Below are 11,394 nucleotides of genomic sequence, written 5' to 3' on the forward strand. Positions count from 1 at the left end.
CCCCCGGCGTGGGCCCGGCCGTCGGCCGCCTCCGCGGCTGCCCCGGCGGCCCCCGCCCCCGGGCCGGCCGGCCCGCCGGAGGGAGGGAGGGAGAGGTGAGGAGGAAGGGAGTCTCCCTTTGGGTTCTATCACACAGGGGAGTTTAACATAAAAATATAAAAATCATCGACAGCGAAAATGAGAAAAGTGGAAGTTTTGCATAGAAAAGCAGCTTTTTCTTTCAGGCAGCATTCTTACTATGGTAAGTCTATATTGAATCAGGATAAATTTATCAAAATTAACAATAAACTACATTTACAAAGAACCCAGATAGTCACATAATATATACTGCCACTGAAAACTCATTTGGGGTATGGTAGCATGAAGAAGCACTTAGCATGTGTTGCAAAGTGGGAAGAAACAAAACTATAACAAAGTGGGAATTTATATAAAACATCCTGTCACACCTACAATAAAAATGTTAAGGTATGACTGCCAGGGGGTCAAAGGTACAGTTATGAAACCGTCTGTAAAACATTTGTTTCATGAATTTCAGAAATCTTTGTTGTGTATAGTTCACTAAAATTTTCTTTTGAGAAAGTGATTTGTAAATGCCTGATGTTGTGTGTGAGTTTTTATTCTCAATAACCTCATTAGGCTTTGCTACAACACACACACACACACACTCACAAACACACACACACACACTCACAAACACACACACTCACAAACACACTCACTCACACACACACACACACACACACACTCATAAACACACACACAGAGTTTGGCTTAGTTCACATGCCAAAACCGAAGCCACTACTCTGCACTAATTTAATACAAAAATATCTTTAAAAACACATCTCTATTTGGCTGATGATGAATTACTTAATCCAAAATAAATTTAGAGAAATTTTGGATAATTTAGATTTTAAAAGTAAAGTCAGCAAATAAAAGATTACAATTACTTTGAAACAAAAGTTTGGTGATTTTTTTTTAAATTGCTTGTTTGTAACATAAGCCAAGTCTGATAATTAATGGCAGGTGGTGAACTATATGTTGATACACTCATTACTGATTTGGAAAATTTAGTTTTCCTTTGATATACACACAAGTACAGGAGTGGTCACATTAAGATTATCCCAGCTGTGCCAAGGACAGGAGGAGGATGTGAGTCTTGGAATTATCTAATAGTGTGTCAAAATTAGCCATGGACCTATATCTTGACTTTAGCAACTCGTCAATTTGTACTGACAATAATGTACATAAGAGACTGTATTTAATTTACAAATTACTTTGGGTCCGAAACTGGACAAGGCTACAGAATCTTTCAGGATAATTTACTGGACTTCAGTATCAAGAAATGATGACAAAGGTCCTGGTTATTATTATTATTATTATTGTTTTTCTAAACAGGATTTCTCTGTGTATCCCTGGCTGTCTTGGAACCCACTCTATAGACTCGTCTGGCCTTGAGTTCAGAGACCTGCCTGCCTCTGCATCCCAAGTGCTATATTAAAGGCAGACGCCACCATTGTCAAACAAGAATTATTTCTTAGCACATGTGTTGTAAACTTTATAACATAACACTTGATCTGATAGACAGGGTAGCTTATTTGGAAGTGCAAAGATGGAGAGAAGAGTGGAAAATTCCTTACTTGGTTATAAACTAAAACATAACACTTGATCTGATAGACAGGGTAGCTTATTTGGAAGTGCAAAGATGGAGAGAAGAGTGGAAAATTCCTTACTTGGTTATAAACTAAAATTATCAGGAAATTATCTTGTAGAATAACTCATCATTAATTATTATACCTAACTAAAGCATACTGATGTGTAGTTCTGTATATTCTGACTCAATAGCCCAAAAGATAAGCTAGACATTTTCAATAAAGTAGCCATATTGTATAATAAATAAATATAGCTTGTTCATCAAAACCTATCTATATATCACTTAGGATCTAGGCTCTGAAGTGATTTAACAATTTTTTCCTTAAACAAATCTTTTGTCTTCATTTCTTCCTGTCAGTAGACCACAGGTTATTGCTGTCTGCAGGAGGTATCTTTACACAGTGCAAAAATCGGTATTTTTAAGAGGTTACCTACTTCTAACTTAAAGCTCATATTCCAAGCTCTGTTGACATCATCAATGGAATCAAATCACTTCCTGCTTTTTGCCTTTGACATGTAGTCGTAGATTCTGGCTAAGAGAATCTGTCATGATGTTTTCTACAAGCAACCAAAGTGCTGCAGATCTGAGCCACAGAATGTCTTGAAAAATAAGTTGCACTGTGTAATGAGTACTTGTTTACATCTGTAGGATGTTAGTAGGAAATGAATTATAAACTTTACATACACATCACGTTTCCAAGGAATTGTATACTTATATGATGTTCAACTAAATTATTGTAATATAAGTGGAAATTTACCGTTTAAATAGAGACTAGATTGTACACAGTCAGAAAAATGAATGTTCATGGTAATAAGCCTGAAATAATGATTCTTAAGTTATTGAGACTTAAAGATCTCTTTTAGTGGGATCATGCAGCATCAGATATAGCACTGAAGGGCATGGTAGTAGGTGATGTGACTAGCAGGCATACAGCCCTGCTTTTGATCCCTGATATCACAAAACAATAACAAATTTCTCATAGTTGGAGCACATGCTGAAACATGGCTTTGCCTTTCCTATTCTCTTTTGGAGTGTACTTTCTGTGTAGAGGATGTGATTATTTGGAAGCTAGCTTAGCACTCAGAAGAACTTATTTTCCCATGAGATGCCAGGATACTGGAAACAGATCCACAAGTACAAGCTGCCTGTCACAAGGAATGATGAATTAATATTAAAGTAGCCAGAAAGAAGAAAGAAGCTGAGTTTCAAAGTTCTTTAATCTGAAGGCAGCTTGCACAAGTGGGAACTTCTTGGCTTGTGCTAACAAAATGGCTGAAGGGTAATGCTTCTCACCCTACAAGCTGAGTGCACAGAAACAGCTGGATATGGTCTATTTTTCTATTATTATTAAAATTACAAAATTAATTTAGTTATTTATTTACATCTCAAATTCTGCCCCCACCCCAGTGTCCATCACCTGGAGTCCTTCTCCCCTCACCCTCCCTTTTTCCTCTAAGAGGGTAGAACCCCACCTGGGTAACCACCTCCACTTTGGTACATCAAGTCTCTGCAGGGTTAGGTGCATCCTCTTCCACTGCAGCCAGACAAGATAGACTATATGCTGGGGGCCTTGGTCCAGCTAGTGTATGTTCTTTGGTTGGTGGTGAAGTCTTTGAGAGGTGTCAAGGGTCCTGATTAGTTGACTTTGTTGGTCTTCCTGTGGAGTCCCTGTCCTCTTCAGGGCTTTTAGTCTTTTCCCCAACTCTTACATTAGAGTCCCCAGCCCAAAATTTGCCCTGTCTAAGAGTAATGCAGGGACAAACATGGAGCAGAGATGGGAAGGAATAGCCAATTAATAACCAGTCCAACTTGAGACCCATCCCATGGGCAAGCACCAATCCCTGAGACTATTAATGATATTCTGTTATGCTTGCAGACAGGAATCTACCATAACTGTCCTTTGAGAGGCCTTACCCAGCAGCTGAGTGAAACAGATGCAGAGATCCACAGCCAAACACTGGTCTATTTCTATTCATTTTTCTGTGTTCTTGCATGAAAATAATACAAAAACCTTAAGTGTGTCAGTATGAGAGAACAGTTTGAAGTTCCTTGAATAGAGAAGGTCATTAAGGATCAACACACAAAGAATTGTACCTCAGCATTTTTGAAGTTTGAGGAAAATCTATAACTACCAGTTTTCGGTAAAAAGAAGAAAGAATTGAAAGTTTATGAAGAAAAGTTTTCCCCCCTGTGGCATAGACAGAGACCATTACAGAAAACCAAAGCCAATCAAAATGCAAAGTTATAGAGCTTAGTACTGGTGGGTCCATCTACAATACAACTCCTGCACCTAAGGCTTAGGGAAGATTGTGAAGAGAAGAGGCAGAATGTTTGTAAAAGCCAGAGGATGAAGGAGTTTGTTGTGAGATCGGGTATCCTAGTAGCATCAGAATTCATATTCATAAAGTCTCACCAGCATGACTCCTAACCATGACAACAGCAGTGAATATGTCAAACTGGATGAAGAAAAGCCCACAAGGCCTTGACCCTACACAATAGCTATAGGCAACTGAGGAAAGATGGAAGTAGAAGAGGTGGCCTTCCTTAGAAGGAGCACACCAATTGGTTGTCCTGTGTCAAATGGTCAGCCCTGAAATTATTCATACAAGTTACTTTTTATGAACTGAGCATATTATACTTGTGAACATGAATATGTGTATATATGTATTCGTGTGTGTGTGTGTGTGCATGCAACAGCAATTAGTGAACAAAGGGATTGTACATTTCAAGGAGAGAGGGGAGGAGCATATGAGCATATGAGCTGGTTTGGAGGGGGGAAAGAGAAGGGAATTATGGTGTAATTATATTTTAACCTCTAGCCCCTGAACCTAGACAGCTCTTGCCTCTAGGATCCTGCCCTGCTTGAATTTCTGTCTTGACTTCCTCCAGTGATGATCAGTGCTGTGGAAGTGTTAAGCAAAATTAGCCATTTCCTCTCAAGTTTGCTTTGATCACGGTATTGTATTACATCAGTAGTAACACAAACTATGACATATTGGTACTAGGATTGCGTGGAATTGCTGGGAACAGTTCTGACAACGTTTTGGAGAAGACTGTGGAAGGACTTTGGAACTTTGGGCTAGAAAAGCCATTGATTGTTGAGAACTCAGTGGGCTATTCTGTAGTGACTTGGAAGATAAAAATGTAGACAGCAGTGCAGAAAATGGAGGCCTGGCTTCTGATGTTTCAAAGGGAAGCAAAGACTCTGCTGGGCCATTTGTGTAGTGAATATGTGGTTCTAGTTAGCTGGGGCTGAAGAGTCAGTTATGTTTAACAAGAGACCAGAACCACTGAAGTAAAACCTTTGCTTTACTGGGACAATTAAAGCTGTTCAGCTGGAGCTGAGAAATTAGCAAGGAAAGGAAAGGTTGTGGCATGTGATGTGTTTATGTGTCAAGTTGACAAATGGTCAGTTGTGTTGGCAGAGTATCTTGTGCAGGCAGCTGAATTTGCTACTCTGAGTCACTCAGAAGGTAGTGGTTTTGAAGGCATGAAGAGGTCATGGAGAACAGCTGAGGCTTGGCACCTCAGTGGAAGTCCCACGATTGAAGGGTCATGGAGAAGAGTTGAGGCTTTGTATCATAAGGAGAGACTAGGAGAGGCTACTGGTGAAAGTGCAGCCCAGCTGTAGAAGACGGCAGTGTTTTGGAGATTCCACCTCCATAGAATGGCCACCAAGAATGGCAGTAGTGGTGGACTGGAACCATCTGGATCCTAGAATAAAAGCTGTGTGTGCTGCAGGGGGAAGAGCTGGAGAAGTGACCAAAGCCCCTAGGAGGATCCTAGAAGATGGAGAGGGAATCCCAGATAATTAGACATTGAGTTGTTTATACTGTTTACAGTTGGTGTAGCTTTGTTGAGATTGTGGCTTTGTCTGCTTCTTCCCCCTTGAAGTGAGAATTTCTCCTTGAATTTATTTTTGATTTGATAGGAGTCCACAGTTGAAATACTTTGAGTTTTAAAATCCAAACTCTTTTGAAATTTAAGAGAGGCTAGGTATTTAAAGAGAATTTCTAGGCATTTTTAAGGATTCTAGAACTTTTCAAATTTGGATTATTTTATATTGTGATGTTCCTATTAATGTGAGATCTTGTGGGTGAATAAGAAAGGAAAGGTTGTGGCTCAGGATATATTTATGTGTCAAATTGTCAAAGGGTCAGTTGTGCTGTCTAGTTTTATGTTAGCTTGACACAAGCTAGTCATTGGAGAGGAGGGAGCCTCAGATGAAAAAAATGCTGCAATAAAACCGGACTATAGGCAAGCCTATAGAGTAGTTTCTTAGTTAATAACTGATGTCATTCTGGGCTGGTGGTCCTGGGTTTCATTAGAGACCAGGCTGAGCAAGTCTTGGGGAGCAAGTCAGTAAAAGCAGCAACCTCTATGGCCTTCACATCATCTGCCTCCAGGTTCCTGCCCTGCTTGAGTTTCTGTCCTGACTACCTTCAATGATAATTAAGAAGTGTAAGCCAAACAAACCCTGCCTTCCTTAGGTGCTTTAGGTTGTGGTGTTACATTGTAACCATAATAACCCTAATATGCTCTGAACTCACAGGATGGGCAAATATCCAGGAAGCTGTGCAGATTCGTGATTAGGTTCACAAAGACTGTGGAGACCAACTAGAGATTCTGTGCAGAAGCCAAAGACTTTGTATGGGTTCTAGATCAGAATTCTCTGAGTGCTGTTCTCAGATAAGTCTGTATCACCATCATCCTGTTTTTTTTTTTTTCTAGAAATAGAGCCACACTGATCTACAGGATCCGGAGCCTTGAGGTTCATCATCAGGGTTTTCAGTAGACTGGTTGGTGTGATGTAAAATGACATGACACAGTTTCTGAAGATTTTTGAAAAATGTCAGCATATCTTATCAAGGAAGAACGTCATCATTACCATCACCGTTGCCATCACCATCATCATTATTCTCATCATAATCATCAACAACAAGCTCCAAAACTAACCCTGCAGCCAAAAACCAACAACAAAAAACAGTTGCTGAAATGGTGAAAAATTTGAAACAATGTAGTTGTACACTACTGGAATTATGTATGTAAGTACACTGTAGCTGTCTTCAGACACTCCAGAAGAGGGCATCTGATCCCATTATAGATGGTTGTGAGCCACTTGTTGTTTCAGGGAATTGAACTCAGGACCTCTGGGAGAACAGTCAGTGCTCTAAACTGCTGAGCCATCTCTCTATTCAGCTCATATTACTGGAATTATGAACAACTGACTGAGGTCTGGCTACAGCCTAATGCTTACTAGCCTTTAAATTAAAAGAAGTATGCTAAACTTTCAAATACTATGTATAGTATAGTATTACAAAATGTTTTAAAATTGAGAAATAATGCTTTGCACAGCAACTTGGTTGTTACATAATACGGCATTAATGTGAAACCTAATGGCAGAGCTGCAGGAACGCTGTGGCCAACTCTGAGAATTCATTCAAATATGCAGAGCCAATCTCTGTATGTACAGAGGTGATTCAGGCCCATGCTTATCTACGCATTACTTATATAACTAATCATGAACCAAATCATTTCATTAACAAAATACAACCATTAGTAAAGCTGACTTTTCTGTGAGGAGACACCCACCGTCATCTGTGGCTTGAAGTCATTTACTTTGGAGAATCTATTATAATCTGGCTTTCAAAACAGCATCCTATTACACATGACCATCTGCTGACTTATCAACTGAGACTGGTTTTTGTACAAAAAGATTTTTTATCATGTTTCTGTGCAATATGATCTTACCTACAATAAAAATCTCTCCCGAATTGCCTTAATGATTTTATATTGTTAGAGAAAGAATTAATACTTTTAGATGGTTCAGAAATTTTTTAAAGATATTTATCTCTATTACAAGTCATATTATTAATATAGTTCTTGAATAGAAATTTTGTAATTTATTTGATGAAATGAAAGGCTAACTTATAATTTTGAATGTCCTAGTTTTAAAAGGCAAAAGTTGAGTTTAGATACTAAAATTCATCACTATAAACGTAAACCTGTGTAATCCTGTACATGAATTGTATGTTACCATGTTCAGACAACAACTGGCTAGTATGCTTTCTTTAGAAATTTTTTTACATTGTCTGTGAATTATGGAACGTAAATGACATTGCAACAATGCTTTAGATAAAATTACATATTTTTTAGAGACATATGGTTCCAAAAATTAACTCCCCAAAGCACATAATTTAACTGGTTTTTGCAATTTAAGAATACTGGGAAAAGGGGACATTTTAAGGAAATGAGAAGTGTCCTTGTAATGAACTACTGCTTTCAAGAATCAGACATAACAAGAGACTTTTCAATTAAAATACAAATACCATATGTGAGTTATCTAAACAATGAACTATGATCACATTTCCAGAAAAAAACAAAGACAAGTCAATACTGAAAACACTTGCTCATACAAACATACACATACTTACACAAATACACACTCACACATACACAAACACACATGCATACTTACACACACAGACACTCACACAAAACACACACAAACATACATACATACACATATACAAACACATGCACACGTAAATAAACACACATATATACACACTCATTCAAACTCACAAAACACACACACACACACACACACACACACACACATTTAAGCAAATAAACACACACACCCCAAAAACAAAAAGAAAAAAATTAATCATAAAATCCTACATTACAGAATTCATTCTAACTGGCAGGGCAAAAGTCAAGGTCAGCCTTTGATCTGTTTTAGTGAATAATGATTTGTCAATAACTGGTCTAATGAAAATATAGTTGATAAATATGACCATAGAAGAAATGTATTATGCAGTACCATACTCACACTTTTTTGTGAAAGAAAAGGTTTGTAAGAACAAGGTGGTGGACAAGAAGAACACAGAACATCCATCTACAATATCAGAAGTCTGTTAGATACACACTTGAAAGAGGAAAGTAAACCAAGTCACTCAGCAGCTCTCCTTAACGCAGCACGTAAGGAAAATGGAGAGATAGGAAAAGACTCCTAAATTAAAATTCACCTCCTGGGGGTAAACTGATAGAGTTCAGAGGACATTTCAGGCAGTAAAACACTTGTATGATTTGGCGAAGGTGCCTGGATATTGTTATGTGTTTGTTTTAACCTACAGAATGTATGCCAGAATCGGTTGTAATATAAAAGCAGGGCATCTTAAACCACCCATGACCCATTGCCCAAGAACCTTGACCCAAGTTATACAGATGTATAAAAAGGTACAGAAAACAAACATTTATTGATCTAAAATTATTATTTTGGAACAATTGTTTCATATATATGGTCTTTAACACTCAATAACAGCAAAAGCAGTTAATGAGAAGGATGTTCTTGTTTTAATCCAATATTATTAGAAGATACATTATTAAAATTTGATACTAGTAGTGCTTAGGAATGACTGTTGAAATATATTAACATTTTTGTCTTCCATAATTAAACCATTAACATGCTATAAGAACAGAGAATTTTCTTTGTATGGCAGAAATGGTACAGTTCCTACCATACAATAATCCTGGATCAGACTCAGCTGTTTCATGCAGATGCGTAGGCATCGTGTGATGGCATGCATAATGCAAAGCACATGTGTTGTGCTTTCAGCACCAAGGCTACAGAGACATCTCCAGCTCCTTATGCTTCTGATCAGAATTAATAGTTATCCTTGTACATTCAAAGGCATTCTACTGTTGTCAGAATTTTTAAGTTACTACAACTGTTTTTAAACCCCATGTGGAGTTTTGGCCCACAGTCTCAGAAACTCTGATGCAAGCTATGGTCTTTGTCTGATTATCATAAGTAAGAAACACGCATCAACTGTAACCAGTGTGCAGATCTTGTCTGGGGTTTTGATAACACAAGACTGTTCATAGGTAGCTGGGAAAGGGTACAATGGTTTACATTTTCTTTCATTTTCTTCTTTGAATCTAAAAAGTGTCCCAATGAATTGCAAGTCTATAAAAAGGGCACTGGAGTAGAAATGGGAGAGGTTACCTTCAGCAGTAATCAGAGGCACTTGTTAAGAGCTAGAAGCTTACTGAAGGATACACCTGTATGCATGGACCCTCACACCACTGTTAACCAGAAGGTTTGAAAGTTCAATATGTCCATTATGTAGCTGGGAACTTTGTAGGTATAAACTTGTTGGTCTGAGTGGAAATGTTATAAAGGATATTTACACTGGAGAAAATTAAATTCAAACATTAAATATTTCAGATCATCTAATTATATTTTTTATTTACAAACACAGTGAGACATTTAGTCCCATTGCAGAAGCATCTATAGACTCTATATATTTGATAAAGAAAACATGCTACCTACTATATTCATACCTTAAGGAATCAGTAAATATAACATTGAAAGGCTTGAAAAGGTATCAAGGACACTTGGGAAAAGCCAGTATGTTACTACACAACAGAAAAATAATCTGAGTAGCAGATAAGATGATATGAATACATTTAGATTTAGATAGATGATAGGCAATAGAAAGATATAGGTATTTATTTATTTTCAGTAGACTATTAAAATTATGGTTATAATTCCAACCTTCTCGTTAAAAGCTTTTACACACACTGAAGCATACTGCCTTTATCAATCTCTGACAGATAAATAAAACTGATAAGCAAAGATATGTGCACGCAATTTTAATTCAGCAGAGAGCTGTGATGTGCAGCTCTCAGGCAAATCACATAAACACTATTTTTTTTATGTAATAACCCAAACAATGGCAATTACAAACTACTCCACAGATTTTTTTTTTGGCAAGGCAGGAATGACAGATACACAAAATTCTGTTAATACTGATTTTTTCTTACAAAGCTTTGTATGTACGATAAGTGAATCTCACAATTAATGAGATATTTCTTTATTTTCAAACCTGTTCCATAATCTGGTGTTAATATTACATAGCTTATGTCAAGAATGAGCTGTATATATCCTAAATGCACTTTCACATCTGTAGCTTGTCTCTACAGAAATGAAGTAAGAACTACTCTACTATTTTAAATGTACAGAGTCCAATACATCTCAAAATTATTTTTTTGGGCCTCTGTTAACATATATACCCTGAAAGCACAGCAAGGAAAAGCATTATCTGTGATAGATGCTACCAAGTCTTGTATCAAATAGCTAACATTGTTGTTTATTCCTCGGTGCAAATATAGACATGCATTTATTATACATAGTTTTTATTTTATTAAAGAAATAAGAGTCTGTTTGTTCCAAGGTTCAATGTATAGTCCACCTTTAAGAGGAAAGAACAGTACCAGGAACTTTAAGCAGGTGGGTGTTACAGCATCTGTATTGAGGGAGGAGACGGGTGTGTCCTAGTGTGTCTGTACTTATGGAGGAGACAGTTGGGTGTTTCAGCATCTGTACTTAGGGAGGAGGCAGGTGAGTGATACAGCATCTGTACTCAGGGAGGAAACAGGTGAGTGATACAGCATCTGTACTCAGGGAGGAGACAGGTGGGTGCTATAGCATCCGTACTCGGGGAGGAGACAGGTGAATGATACAGCATCTGTACTCGGGGAGGAGACAGGTGGGTGCTACAGCATCCGTACTCAGGGAGGAGACAGGTGGGTGTTACAGCATCTGTACTCAGGGAGGAGACAGGTGGGTGTTACAGCATCTGCACTCAGGGAGGAGACAGGTGGGTGTTACAGCATCTGCACTCAGGGAGGAGACAGGTGGGTGTTACAGCATCTGCACTCAGGGAGGAGACAGG

At 38.0% G+C, this 11,394-nt stretch overlaps 1 protein-coding gene across 1 annotated transcript in view; it reads right to left on the reverse strand.

The window, feature by feature from the left end:
• The window catches only part of Ccdc178 (coiled-coil domain containing 178), a 298,089-nt gene that overhangs the window by 33,832 nt on the left and 252,863 nt on the right, over positions 1–11,394 (reverse strand). The window lies entirely within an intron of this gene.

This window comes from Grammomys surdaster, unplaced genomic scaffold (assembly GCF_004785775.1).
Source record: "Grammomys surdaster isolate TR1022 unplaced genomic scaffold, NIH_TR_1.0 243, whole genome shotgun sequence".
Classification (NCBI taxonomy): domain Eukaryota; kingdom Metazoa; phylum Chordata; class Mammalia; order Rodentia; family Muridae; genus Grammomys; species Grammomys surdaster.